The sequence below is a fragment of the Rattus norvegicus genome, chromosome 8 (genome assembly GCF_021556685.1).
Source record: "Rattus norvegicus strain SHRSP/BbbUtx chromosome 8, alternate assembly SHRSP_T2T, whole genome shotgun sequence".
Classification (NCBI taxonomy): domain Eukaryota; kingdom Metazoa; phylum Chordata; class Mammalia; order Rodentia; family Muridae; genus Rattus; species Rattus norvegicus.
In genome coordinates, this window is record NC_141541.1 from 11504966 (window position 1) to 11519787 (window position 14822).

General features: G+C 43.3%; 1 long non-coding RNA gene across 1 annotated transcript; it reads right to left on the bottom strand.

Moving 5' to 3' along the window:
• Positions 1 to 583: 583 nt before the first annotated feature.
• LOC148003938 (uncharacterized) lies at positions 584 to 13646 on the bottom strand. The gene is made up of 2 exons (XR_015627054.1): positions 13416 to 13646; positions 584 to 2019 (listed from the first exon to the last, which is right to left on the bottom strand). It is a non-coding gene; the product is annotated as an uncharacterized LOC148003938 (long non-coding RNA).
• Between the last annotated feature and the right edge of the window lie 1176 nt (positions 13647 to 14822).

Below are 14822 nucleotides of genomic sequence, written 5' to 3' on the forward strand. Positions count from 1 at the left end.
ATGTGACGGGAGGTGTTTCTTTTCTGGTCCAATCTATTTGGAGTTCTGTAGGCTTCTTGTATGTCTATGGGTATCTCTTTTTTTAGGTTAGGGAAGTTTTCTTCTATGATTTTGTTGAAGATATTTACTGGTCCTTTGAGCTGGGAGTCTTCACTCTCTTCTATACCTATTATCCTTAGGTTTGATCTTCTCATTGAGTCCTGGATTTCCTGTATGTTTTGGACCAGTAGCTTTTTCCGCTTTACATTATCTTTTACAGTTGAGTCTATGATTTCTATGGAATCTTCTGCTCCTGAGATTCTCTCTTCCATCTCTTGTATTCTGTTGGTGAAGCTTGTATCTACAGCTCCTTGTCTCTTCTTTTGGTTTTCTATATCCAGGGTTGTTTCCATGTGTTCTTTCTTGATTGCTTCTATTTCCATTTTTAATTCCTTCAACTGTTTGATTGTGTTTTCCTGGAATTCTTTCAGGGATTTTTGTGTCTCCTCTCTATGGGCTTCTACTGAAAGATCCCACGCAGAGAGACCCTTACTCAAGTCTTGGGAAATCGCGGACCCCAGACACAGAGAGACCATTTTGGATGTAATAAGCAAAGGCGAGGTTTATTACGGAGACCTATTACAGAGATCTCCGGGCCGACACGTATCCCACACAGGAGACAGAGGTGTCGGCCCCGAAACTCAAAAGTCAGAGGGTTATATAGAGAAGGCTAGGGGGTTTTGGCGTGGTTACATACAATTGGCTCATTCAAACATAGCAGTGAGAACAAAGCAGAAAGAGTACGTGTTAGAAGTCAGGGGCTTATCAGGGTCTGGAGGATGGCCCTGAGTGAGCTGGGGGGAGATGTCTTCCTGCCAGACGTCCCATGAATCAGTCCCATTAACTCAGGCTGGTTCCTGCATTCCTTTTCTTTATGGCTTGTCAGTCCTGCCTGAACAGTGTTTCCTGTGCTCCTTTATCTTTATGGCCTGCTAGTCTTGGCTGCAGGGCTTAGCCCTGGGTCTGTGGCCTTTTGGGGTTTATTTTTTTAATTTTTATATTTATAAACCTAGAATTCGTATAATTTTCTTTTCATTCCCGTCTTCTCCTATTAAATAATTCTAATCTTAGAATTTTGATATCAAGTCTTATTTGGTCTCACCAGTTGTCCTAACTGACTGGTACTGTTGTCTCACAACCATCAACCGCACAGCACCCACTCAATTTTTAACAAAAGCAATTAACCTGTTTGTCACGCAGGAGCCAAAAACTAAAACCAAGAAAATTATTAATAATGGCCCAGCTGTAGCAGAGTGTAGGGTAGTCATCCAGGGAGATCTACTAAACTAGCTCTCGAACCATCTCTGATGTGTTTTCCTGTCTGTCTTTTGTCTAACCTTTTTTTAAGTTTATTTATGGAGTCTTTAATTATTCCTGAATGGTCTGTATAGAAGCAACATTTTTCTTTCAGTATAGCACACAGACTCCTTCTTTAAGGAATATCAGGTCTAATCTTTTCTTATTTTGAAGGACTACCTCTGAGAGGGAGGTTAGGTATTCTTGGAGGTCAGCTAAAAAGTCTTTGGCATCAGGATTCTATCTGGACACTATCTAAACCTATACACCAAGGTCATTACTGTCTTTCAGAACTTTTAAACTTATACAGGTAGTGATCCCTGAGGCACAGTCCCAAGAAGTGTTAGGAGTATTAACATATGTAATGTTACATCATTTGTAATAGAAATCAAGCCTATCCCCCCACCTATCTCGATGGAACCCAGGGCAAACATGTTGAGTGTCCCTCTAAGTCTCAGCTCTCAGCCCCAACAGCTAGTACACGGCTGGTGAGGGCTGAGAATTGACAGCTGTCAGGGTGGTCAGCAGCACCAGGTATGGTCCTTTCCAGCGAGGCTCGAGTGTCTGGGCTCAGTGTAGCTGCTTCCGACCTGGAACTGATGGGATGTCTCAGGGGTCTCCGGGGCATAGGCTGCTGTCAGCTGTGAGCAGATTTCTTTCTGTATCACCTGTAGGTCTTTTAGCCTGGCACACAAATCATTATTACTATGGCACTATGACATGTTGGTTCAGTAACATCATCTAATATAGTCAGGGGAGCTGAGGCCCCATATAAGATCTCAAAGGGGGTAAGGCTGAAATTTGGAAGGGGTATTTCTTGCTCTGAAGAGAGCAGGAGGGAAGGAGTGTCACCCAGTCTGTGCCAGTCTCCATAGTCAATTTGTTTAGGGTCTCTTTTAGAGTTCTATTTATTTACTCTACCTGTCCTGAACTTTGAGGTCTGTAAATATAATGTAATTTCTAATCGACCTCTAAATACTTGGCCACACCCTGGCTTACCTTGGCAATGAAAGTAGGACCGTTGTCTGACCAGATTACCTTGGGCATTCCAGACCTGGGGAAGATTTCTTTCAGTATCTTCTTGATGATTGTAGAGGCCGTCTCTCGTTTGGTGAGGAAAGCTTCTATCTATTCTTTTTTTTTTTTTTTTTTTTATTAACTTGAGTATTTCTTATATACATTTCGAGTGTTATTCCCTTTCCCGGTTTCCGGGCAAACATCCCCCTCCCCCCTCCCCTTCCTTATGGGTGTTCCCCTCCCAACCCTCCCACCATTGCCGCCCTCCCCCCATAGACTAGTTCACTGGGGGTTCAGTCTTAGCAGGACCCAGGGCTTCCCCTTCCACTGGTGCTCTTACTAGGATATTCATTGCTACCTATGGGGTCAGAGTCCAGGGTCAGTCCATGTATAGTCTTTAGGTAGTGGCTTAGTCCCTGGAAGCTCTGGTTGCTTGGCATTGTTGTACTTTTGGGGTCTCGAGCCCCTTCAAGCTCTTCCAGTTCTTTCTCTGATTCCTTCAATAGGGGACCTATTCTCAGTTCAGTGGTTTGCTGCTGGCATTCGCCTCTGTATTTGCTGTATTCTGGCTGTGTCTCTCAGGAGCGATCTACATCCAGCTCCTGTTGGTCTGCACTTCTTTGCTTCATCCATCTAGTCCAATTGGGTGGCTGTATATGTATGGGCCACATGTGGGACAGGCTCTGAATGGGTGTTCCTTCAGTCTCTGTTTTAATCTTTGCCTCTCCCTTCCCTGCCAAGGGTATTCTTTTTCCTCATTTAAAGAAGGAGTGAAGCATTCACATTTTGATCATCCGTCTTGAGTTTCGTTTGTTCTAGGGATCTAGGGTAATTCAAGCATTTGGGCTAATAGCCACTTATCAATGAGTGCATACCATGTATGTCTTTCTGTGATTGGGTTAGTTCACTCAGGATGATATTTTCCAGTTCCAACCATTTGCCTACGAATTTCATAAACTCGTTGTTTTTGATAGCTGAGTAATATTCCATTGTGTAGATGTACCACATTTTCTGTATCCATTCCTCTGTTGAAGGGCATCTGGGTTCTTTCCATTTTCTGGCTATTATAAATAAGGCTGCGATGAACATAGTGGAGCACGTGTCTCTTTTATATGTTGAGGCATCTTTTGGGTATATGCCCAAGAGAGGTATAGCTGGATCCTCAGGCAGTTCATTGTCCAATTTTCTGAGGAACCTCCAGACTGATTTCCAGAATGGTTTTACCAGTCTGCAATCCCACCAACAATGGAGGAGTGTTCCTCTTTCTCCACAACCTCGCCAGCATCTGCTGTCACCTGAGTTTTTGATCTTAGCCAATCGCACTGGTGTGAGGTGAAATCTCAGGGTTGTTTTGATTTGCATTTCCCTTATGACTAAAGATGTTGAACATTTCTTTAGGTGTTTCTCAGCCATTCGGCATTCCTCAGCTGTGAATTCTTTGTTTAGCTCTGAACCCCATTTTTTAATAGGGTTATTTGTTTCCCTGCGGTCTAACTTCTTGAGTTCTTTGTATATTTTGGATATAAGGCCTCTACCTGTTGTAGGGTTGGTAAAGATCTTTTCCCAATCTGTTGGTTGCCGTTTTGTCCTAACCACAGTGTCCTTTGCCTTACAGAAGCTTTGCAGTTTTATGAGATCCCATTTGTCAATTCTTGATCTTAGAGCATAAGCCATTGGTGTTTTGTTCAGGAAATTTTTTCCAGTGCCCATGTGTTCCAGATGCTTCCCTAGTTTTTCTTCTATTAGTTTGAGTGTGTCTGGTTTGATGTGGAGGTCCTTGATCCACTTGGACTTAAGCTTTGTACAGGGTGATAAGCATGGATCGATCTGCATTCTTCTACATGTTGCCCTCCAGTTGAACCAGCACCATTTGCTGAAAATGCTATCTTTTTCCATTGGATGGTTTTGGCTCCTTTGTCAAAAATCAAGTGACCATAGGTGTGTGGGTTCATTTCTGGGTCTTCAATTCTATTCCATTGGTCTATCTGTCTGTCTCTGTACCAATACCATGCAGTTTTTATCACTATTGCTCTGTAATACTGCTTGAGTTCAGGGATAGTGATTCCCCCTGAAGTCCTTTTATTGTTGAGGATAGCTTTAGCTATCCTGGGTTTTTTGTTATTCCAGATGAATTTGCAAATTGTTCTGTCTAACTCTTTGAAGAATTGGATTGGTATTTTGATGGGGATTGCATTGAATCTGTAGATTGCTTTTGGTAAAATGGCCATTTTTACTATATTAATCCTGCCAATCCATGAGCATGGGAGATCTTACCATCTTCTGAGGTCTTCTTCAATTTCTTTCTTCAGTGTCTTGAAGTTCTTATTGTACAGATCTTTTACTTGCTTGGTTAAAGTCACACCGAGGTACTTTATATTATTTGGGTCTATTATGAAGGGTGTCGTTTCCCTAATTTCTTTCTCGGCTTGTTTCTCTTTTGTATAGAGGAAGGCAACTGATTTATTTGAGTTAATTTTATACCCAGCCACTTTGCTGAAGTTGTTTATCAGCTTTAGTAGTTCTCTGGTGGAACTTTTGGGATCACTTAAATATACTATCATATCATCTGCAAATAGTGATATTTTGACCTCTTCTTTTCCGATCTGTATCCCTTTGATCTCCTTTTGTTGTCTGATTGCTCTGGCTAGAACTTCAAGAACTATATTGAATAAGTAGGGAGAGAGTGGGCAGCCTTGTCTAGTCCCTGATTTTAGTGGGATTGCTTCAAGTTTCTCTCCATTTAGTTTAATGTTAGCAACTGGTTTGCTGTATATGGCTTTTACTATGTTTAGGTATGGGCCTTGAATTCCTATTCTTTCCAGGACTTTTATCATGAAGGGGTGTTGAATTTTGTCAAATGCTTTCTCAGCATCTAATGAAATGATCATGTGGTTCTGTTCTTTCAGTTTGTTTATATAATGGATCACGTTGATGGTTTTCCGTATATTAAACCATCCCTGCATGCCTGGGATGAAGCCTACTTGATCATGGTGGATGATTGTTTTGATGTGCTCTTGAATTCGGTTTGCCAGAATTTTATTGAGTATTTTTGCGTCGATATTCATAAGGGAAATTGGTCTGAAGTTCTCTTTCTTTGTTGTGTCTTTGTGTGGTTTAGGTATAAGAGTAATTGTAGATTCGTAGAAGGAATTCGGTAGGGCTCCATCTGTTTCAATTTTGTGGAATAGTTTGGATAATATTGGTATGAGGTCTTCTATGAAGGTTTGATAGAATTCTGCACTAAACCCATCTGGACCTGGGCTCTTTTTGGTTGGGAGACCTTTAATGACTGCTTCTATTTCCTTAGGAGTTATGGGGTTGTTTAACTGGTTTATCTGTTCCTGATTTAACTTTGATACCTGGTATCTGTCTAGGAAATTGTCCATTTCCTGAAGATTTTCAAGTTTTGTTGAATATAGGCTTTTATAGTAAGATCTGATGATTTTTTGAATTTCCTCTGAATCTGTAGTTATGTCTCCCTTTTCATTTCTGATTTTGTTAATTTGGACGCACTCTCTGTGTCCTCTCGTTAGTCTGGCTAAGGGTTTATCTATCTTGTTGATTTTCTCAAAGAACCAACTTTTGGTCCTGTTGATTCTTTCTATGGTCCTTTTTGTTTCTACTTGGTTGATTTCAGCTCTGAGTTTGATTATTTCCTGCCTTCTACTCCTCCTGGGTGTATTTGCTTCTTTTTGTTCTAGAGCTTTTAGGTGTGCTGTCAAGCTGCTGACATATGCTCTTTCCTGTTTCTTTCTGCAGGCACTCAGCGCTATGAGTTTTCCTCTTAGCACAGCTTTCATTGTGTCCCATAAGTTTGAGTATGTTGTATCTTCATTTTCATTAAATTCTAAAAAGTTTTTAATTTCTTTCTTTATTTCTTCCTTGACCAGGTTATCATTGAGTAGAGCATTGTTCAATTTCCACGTATATGTGGGCATTCTTCCCTTATTGTTATTGAAGACCAGTTTTAGGCCGTGGTGGTCCGATAGCACGCATGGGATTATTTCTATCTTTCTGTACCTGTTGAGGCCCGTTTTTTGACCAATTATATGGTCAATTTTGGAGAAAGTTCCATGAGGAGCTGAGAAGAAGGTATATCCTTTTGCTTTAGGATAGAATGTTCTATAAATATCCGTTAAGTCCATTTGGCTCATGACTTCTCTTAGTCTGTCGACATCACTGTTTAATTTCTGTTTCCATGATCTGTCCATTGATGAGAGTGGGGTGTTGAAATCTCCCACTATTATTGTGTGAGGTGCAATGTGTGTTTTGAGCTTTAGTAAGGTTTCTTTTACGTATGTAGGTGCCCTTGTATTTGGGGCATAGATATTTAGGATTGAGAGTTCATCTTGGTGGATTTTTCCTTTGATGAATATGAAGTGTCCTTCCTTATCTTTTTTGATGACTTTTAGTTGGAAATTGATTTTATTTGATATTAGAATGGCTACTCCAGCTTGCTTCTTCTGACCATTTGCTTGGAAAGTTGTTTTCCAGCCTTTCACTCTGAGGTAGTGTCTGTCTTTGTCTCTGAGGTGTGTTTCCTGTAGGCAGCAAAATGCAGGGTCCTCGTTGCGTATCCAGTTTGTTAATCTATGTCTTTTTATTGGGGAGTTGAGGCCATTGATATTGAGAGATATTAAGGAATAGTGATTATTGTTTCCCTTTATATTCATATTTGGATGTGAGGTTATGTTTGTGTGCTTTCATTCTCTTTGTTTTGTTGCCAAGACGATTAGTTTCTTGCTTCTTCTAGGGTATAGCTTGCCTCCTTATGTTGGGGTTTACCATTTATTATCCTTTGTAGTGCTGGATTTGTAGAAAGATATTGTGTAAATTTGGTTTTGTCATGGAATATCTTGGTTTCTCCATCAATGTTAATTGAGAGTTTTGCTGGATACAGTAACCTGGGCTGGCAGTTGTGTTCTCTTAGGGTCTGTATGACATCAGTCCAGGATCTTCTGGCCTTCATAGTTTCTGGCGAGAAGTCTGGTGTGATTCTGATAGGTCTCCCTTTATATATTACTTGACCTTTTTCCCTTACTGCTTTTAATATTCTTTCTTTATTTTGTGCGTTTGGTGTTTTGACAATTATGTGACGGGAGGTGTTTCTTTTCTGGTCCAATCTATTTGGAGTTCTGTAGGCTTCTTGTATGCCTATGGGTATCTCTTTTTTTAGGTTAGGGAAGTTTTCTTCTATGATTTTGTTGAAGATATTTACTGGTCCTTTGAGCTGGGAGTCTTCACTCTCTTCTATACCTATTATCCTTAGGTTTGATCTTCTCATTGAGTCCTGGATTTCCTGTATGTTTTGTACCAGTAGCTTTTTCCGCTTTACATTATCTTTGACAGTTGAGTCAATGATTTCTATGGAATCTTCTGCTCCTGAGATTCTCTCTTCCATCTCTTGTATTCTGTTGGTGAAGCTTGTATCTACAGCTCCTTGTCTCTTCTTTTGGTTTTCTATATCCAGGGTTGTTTCCATGTGTTCTTTCTTGATTGCTTCTATTTCCATTTTTAATTCCTTCATCTGTTTGATTGTGTTTTCCTGGAATTCTTTCAGGGATTTTTGCCATTCCTCTCTGTAGGCTTCTACTTGTTTATTAATGATTTCCTGTGTTTCCCTAAGTGTGTTCATGTCTTTCTTGAAGTCCTCCAGCATCATGATCAAATATGATTTTGAAACTAGATCTTGCTTTTCTGGTGTGTTTGGATATTCCATGTTTGTTTTGGTGGGAGAATTGGGCTCCGATGATGGCATGCAGTCTTGGTTTCTGTTGCTTGGGTTCCTGCGCTTGCCTCTCGCCATCAGATTATCTCTAGTGTTACTTTGTTCTGCTATTTCTGACAGTGGCTAGACTGACCTATAAGCCTGTGTGTCAGGAGTGCTGTAGACCTGTTTTCCTCTCTTTCAGTCAGTTATGGGGACAGTGTGTTCTGCTTTCGGGTGTGTAGTTTTTCCTCTCTACAGGTCTTCAGCTGTTCCTGTGGGCCTGTATCTTGAGTTCACCAGGCAGCTTTCTTGCAGCAGAAAATTTGGTCTTACCTGTGGTCCCGAGGCTCAGGTTCGCTCGTGGGGTGCTGCCCAGGGGCTCTCTGCAGCGGCAGCAACCAGGAAGACCTGTGCCGCCCCTTCCGGGAGCTTCAGTGCACCAGGGTTCCAGATGGTCTTTGGCTTTTTCCTCTGGCGTCCGAGATGTGTGTGCAGGGAGCAGTCTCTTCTGGTTTCCCAGGCTTGTCTGCCTCTCTGAAGGTGTAGCTCTCCCTTCCACGGGATTTGGGTGCAGAGAACTGTTTATCCGGTCTGTTTCTTTCAGGTTCCGGCGGTGTCTCAGGCGCAGAAGTCCTGCCGCTCTTGGGCCCTCCCCCACGGGAGCCCAGAGGCCTTATATAGTTTCCTCTTGGGCCAGGGATGTGGGCAGGGGTGAGCAGTGTTGGTGGTCTCTTCTGCTCTGCAGCCTCAGGAGTGCCCACCTGACCAGGCGGTTGGGTCTCTCTCTCACCGGGTCTGGGAGCAGAGAGCTGCTGCGGGCCGGGATCCGGGGGTCGCTTCTATCTATTCTTGAAAAAGTATCTACAAGCACTAGGAGATACTTGTGATTATATTTTTCTGGTTTTATCTCAGTGAAGTTCACTTTGACTTTTTATTAAACTCTCTAGGTCTCTTTGTCTTGTTTGTTTGTTAAGCATTCACTTACTGACATATCTTATACTTTTTACTGTCTCTCTTGGCTAAAATCTTAAAGTCTATTATATATATTTTAACTATTTGGACAAACTTCTTATCTCTTAAATGAGTCCATTTCTTAATTTGGCAAAGTGAGTCTTTTGTTTGTTCTTTGGGGGGTATAGCTTTCTCCCCAAGTGTGTCATTGTCCTTTTATCTTTTAAACAACTTGGGCCTTTTCTTCTGTTGTACATTCTAAGTGAGGCCATCCCTTAGTCCAATCTCAGTTCCCAGTGGCTGTCTCTTGTAGGCCTGTAACCAGGATAGGCTCCTGTATAACCATTTCTCGAGCCACTTTATCTGTTTTGTTACTGTCCCATGTCACTGAATCTCTTTCCTCCTGATATCCTAAGCAATGAATAGTACTCACAGTTGTTGGCTTCATCAGGGCATCTAAGAGATGGCAAAGGCATCTGTGGCGCTGATGTGTTGGGGGGTTGAGGTTCAGCCATCCCAGATGACATTGTGTTGTCCACCACGGTAGCACCCACTTATCTCTGACCTTTATGAAGAGAACTGTTCGTCTGTGGGCAAGGTAGCCTCCACTTTCAGCAGGGGTCAATCAGCCAGTCGCAGAGGTCTTTCCTCCACCCATGTGCTTCTGTCAGTGTTTGACACTCGTGCTGTGGTGGCTCCAGGTCCGGATTGGGCAGCAAGGTGACCAGATTGTCCCCAACCATTGGAGAATCTAGTCCATGGCAGCTGACCAGTGGTCCCATCTTTTGGGACACTCTATCCAAAGGCAAAACATCAGCCACTCTATCACAGTTTAAGTCCTGGATTGGGTGATAATTGTTAGTGCCCGGCTGGCAGGAGTGATGTGTTTCAGGCCGAAAAGCACTAAGCCACACATCTCCCAGCATCAGGTACTGGTGTACTGAGACAGGTCTTAAGCTCTACATTTATAGTCTGCAGATATGTATACACCTGGCCTCACCCAGCCATTTTAGCCCACGTAAGCCATTTTGGAGAACAGTTTTCTCATGAGCAAGGGATAGGGGCAGTCAGGGATGACCATGAATTAGTGGGTGGGTTACCCGGCCCACGCCAAGGTCCACTGTTCTTCGGGCAGTCCATAAGTATTGTTCGTTGTCAGTAGCTCTTTGTACTCAAGGTCTTTGGATATTGGCCCACTGGGGGGCATAGGAGCACAGAGCATTGGGTCCCTGTATCCACAAAACAACTGGGCGGGCTTCCCTTCTATCTCTGTGTATAACCAGCACCAAGAGGCTCTCCAGTGTCCCCTCTTGTTCTTTCTGGGGCAGTCCCTGACCCAATGTCCTTTTTTTTCGTATTAGGCACACTGATCTTTAGCCAGGAATTCTCTTCTGTTGCCAGGTACTATCTTCCTAGGTTCCCTAACTACTGTGGCCAGTATATGTTCCTCTCTTGTCTTTTATCTCTCTTTAGCTCTCTAACTTCTTCTTTTTGTCTCTTTTTTTCCCTAGCTTCCTGTTTTTTTTTTTTTACCTCTTTCTCTGTAATTTGTACTAACTCTCGGCAACTTAACTTAACCCTTTAAATTTCTGTAACATTCTCTTTATATCTTTTCTTTATCTTAGCCAGATTGGTGGGGCATTTTTTAGCCCCTCAGAGACCCACCCTTGGAGCCTGGCGGCAGACCTGGCACTCCCTACCTTTAGGCGTTTGAAGAGAGCAGGCAGAATTGAGGGCCTTCCATCCATCTCTGGAACACTTTTTCTGGCCTCTAGTAGGATTCTGTCTTTCCTCGGTGGTAAAGAAGACCTGTAACAGTTACTAACAAGCATCTCAAATGGGATGGTGAGAAAACAAGGGAATCTTGAGAATAGAGGTCCACTGAAGAGGGCAAACAGCATTTAGTCACACAGCTAAGCCAGGAGGCTTTTTTGGGACAAAAAGACCTTGTGTCTGTGAAACAGAAAAGTGAGCAGAGGGGCAGCCTATCTGCTACCGGCTGTCTCTCCGGACTTAGATTTTCTCTTAAGGAGTACCTTCCTTTAGTGCCAGCTCAGTGGCTTTATCGCTCAAGAGACCCATCCTCTAAATGGCACTAGGCTTCCAGTAACAACTAATAACAAAAGGATGGAGAGACGGTAGAACCTGGGTGTTAGATACTAAGCAGCTGACAAAAGAATTGTAACCAGTTTACCTGGGGCTTTCAGGACCTCAGTAGCAGCCCTTTACCAAACTTTCTCAGTGGGCTAAAGGCCCATGGAAAAGAAAACATTAATCCTGACCTTCGCCACAGCCAAAGTCTGAATTCTAAATCTTGACTGGCAAAACAAAACAAAGTTCTTTACAGTTTGTTGTAGATTCTTTGAAACTATTTTAGGGGCTTCTCTGCCCCCCAACCTGGGACATTTCGACCACAGGGGCAGGAACTGGCTGCTGTGGGGATAAGATCAAAGGCATTCTCCATGCTAATGATGACCAGTGAGAAAAGTAATTTAATGCTGGAGACTGGCTCCTCTCTTGGAATAGGGCCAGCAGATAAGGCAGGCTCCTTAAAGAACTTCTAATGAGCACTCTCTTTCTGTGAGCAAGAGTTGAAGGTCTGGCCACTAAAAGCAGAAATTCTTTTCTTGTTCTTGTTTTCTTTAGAGTCCTCCCCCACCTCACTCTCAGCCTTTTTAGATCATTCTTCCTGTAGCATTTCTAACACAGCCTGTCCCTTTTTTATAGCCTGTTGACAGCATTTCTGATCTTTTAGGCAGCTATGCACTAAGTGCCATACCGGCTGAAACTCCGCCTTTAAGAATCCTTGCTCTCAAGCAAAATTTAAATCTTTTTCTAGTTTATCTCAGCTGTCCATCGTGAGATTCCCAGAGATCGCGAACCAAGGTGTAGTAATTCACTAAGAAATCTCTCTATAGTGTTTCTTTTTACCTTAAGCCTTTTCCTTTTAAACAGCTCCTGAAGAGCCAGAAAAATTGGGTGAGACTTGAGAAGTCCCCATGCTCGCTGTAGCAGCTCCGCAGCTAATTTCGCTCCCCCCTACTGTGTGTTGCGAGCACAAGCACAGATAAAACACTATGTTTTAAAAAATTAACGTTGGCTATCAACCAACACACCGCCACTTGGAGCGGGGTCCATAAAATTAAGTTTCTTACTCACTATACTTGTTTTATACCGGAGGCCTAATCTGGGGAACTTTTTTATTTATGAGAGGTTTTGTCCTCAAGGTTTTTGTTAATGTCTGTTTACACAACTGTTAACAGCAGCTAGGCTGATCAAGGGGAGTAAAGGGAGGGGCCTCTCTCCTTGGGGAGGAGGCTCAAGAGAGAAAGACAAAACTCCTTGGCAGAAAACAATTTCTCTCAAGCAAATTATTTTTAACTTTTAACTTAAGCACCAAGAGGACCAAGTAAAACTCTATGACGAACAAAGCAAACAGTTTCATGATTTCAAACACAGTCGTCAGTCCAAGATTTTAAACACAGTCGTCAGTCCAAGATTTTAAACACAGTCGTCAGTCTAAATTTAAAAACGAAACAAAAGCCAAAAAGACACTCGACAATACCACAGAAAACAAACCAGACAAACAAGACCAAGACAAAGCATCCTATAACCAATTTTCACAGATGCCTGGTACCTTCAGTACCTGGCCCAAACTGCAGCTTAACCTTAGCTGCTTCTGGGATACCAAACACAGAAACAGAATACAGACAACAGACACTAACACGTATTCCACTTCCACTCTCTAAGCACTGACCAGAGTGAGACTCCACGTCCACTCTCTAGGTACTGACCAGAGTGAGACTCCACGTCCACTCTCTAAGTACTGACCAGAGTGAGACTCCACGTCCACTCTCTAAGTACTGACCAGAGTGAGACTCCACTTCCACTCTCTAAGCACTGACCAGAGTGAGACTCCACTTCCACTCTCTAAGCACTGACCAGAGTGAGACTCCACGTCCACTCTCTAAGCACTGACCAGAGTGAGACTCCACGTCCACTCTCTAAGCACTGACCAGAGTGAGACTCTACGTCCACTCTCTAAGCACTGACCAGAGTGAGACTCCACGTCCACTCTCTAAGCACTGACCAGAGTGAGACTCCACGTCCACTCTCTAAGCACTGACCAGAGTGAGATTCCACGTCCACTCTCTAAGCACTGACCAGAGTGAGACTCCACGTCCACTCTCTAAGTACTGACCAGAGTGAGACTCCACGTCCACTCTCTAAGTACTGACCAGAGTGAGACTCCACGTCCACTCTCTAAGTACTGACCAGAGTGAGACTTCACCGGTACCGAGACACACACATATACACACACGGCGGAACCAAAACAGACAGACACAGACTGACAAATGCGGCGCCGCTCTCACAGAAACACTCAGACAAACATCCAACTCACCTCCAAGGGGTCTTCGGAGTCTGGGGTGGTCGCGCAGATCCCGGACGAGCCCCCATTATTATGAAAGATCCCACGCAGAGAGACCCTTACTCAAGTCTTGGGAAATCGCGGACCCCAGACACAGAGAGACCATTTTGGATGTAATAAGCAAAGGCGAGGTTTATTACGGAGACCTATTACAGAGATCTCCGGGCCGACACGTATCCCACGCAGGAGACAGAGGTGTCGGCCCCGAAACTCAAAAGTCAGAGGGTTATATAGAGAAGGCTAGGGGGTTTTGGCGTGGTTACATACAATTGGCTCATTCAAACATAGCAGTGAGAACAAAGCAGAAAGAGTACGTGTTAGAAGTCAGGGGCTTATCAGGGTCTGGAGGATGGCCCTGAGTGAGCTGGGGGGAGATGTCTTCCTGCCAGACGTCCCATGAATCAGTCCCATTAACTCAGGCTGGTTCCTGCATTCCTTTTCTTTATGGCTTGTCAGTCCTGCCTGAACAGTGTTTCCTGTGCTCCTTTATCTTTATGGCCTGCTAGTCTTGGCTGCAGGGCTTAGCCCTGGGTCTGTGGCCTTTTGGGGTTTATTTTTTTAATTTTTATATTTATAAACCTAGAATTCGTATAATTTTCTTTTCACTACTTGTTTATTTATGTTTTCCTGGAATTCTTTCAGGGATGTTTGTGTCTCCTCTCTATGGGCTTCTACTTGTTTATTTATGTTTTCCTGGAATTCTTTCAGGGATTTTTGCGATTCTTTCAGGCATTTTTGCGATTCCTCTCTGTAGGCTTCTACTTGTTCTCTAAGGGAGTTCTTCACGTCTTTCTTGAAGTCCTCCAGCATCATGATCAAAAATGATTTTGAAACTAGATCTTGCTTTTCTGGTGTGTTTGGATATTCCATGTTTGTTTTGATGGGAGAATTGGGCTCCGATGGTGCCATGTAGTCTTGGTTTCTGTTGCTTGGGTTCCTGTGCTTGCCTCTCGCCATCAGATTATCTCTAGTGTTACTTTGTTCTGCTATTTCTGACAGTGGCTAGACTGTACTATAAGCCTGTGTGTCAGGAGTGCTGTAGACCTGTTTTCCTCTCTTTCAGTCAGTTATGGGGACAGAGCGTTCTGCTTTCCGGCATGTAGTTTTTCCTCTCTACAGGTCTTCAGCTGTTCCTGTGGGCCTGTGTCTTGAGTTCACCAGGCAGCTTTCTTGCAGCAGAAAATTTGGTCTTACCTGTGGTCACGAGGCTCAAGTTCGCTCGTGGGGTGCTGCCCACGGGCTCTCTGCAGCGGCAGCAACCAGGAAGACTTGTGCTGCCGTTTCCGGGAGCTTCAGTGCACCAGGGTTCCAGATGGTCTTTGGCTTTTTCCTCTGGCGTCCGAGATGTGTGTGCAGAGAGCAGTCTCTTCTGGTTTCCCA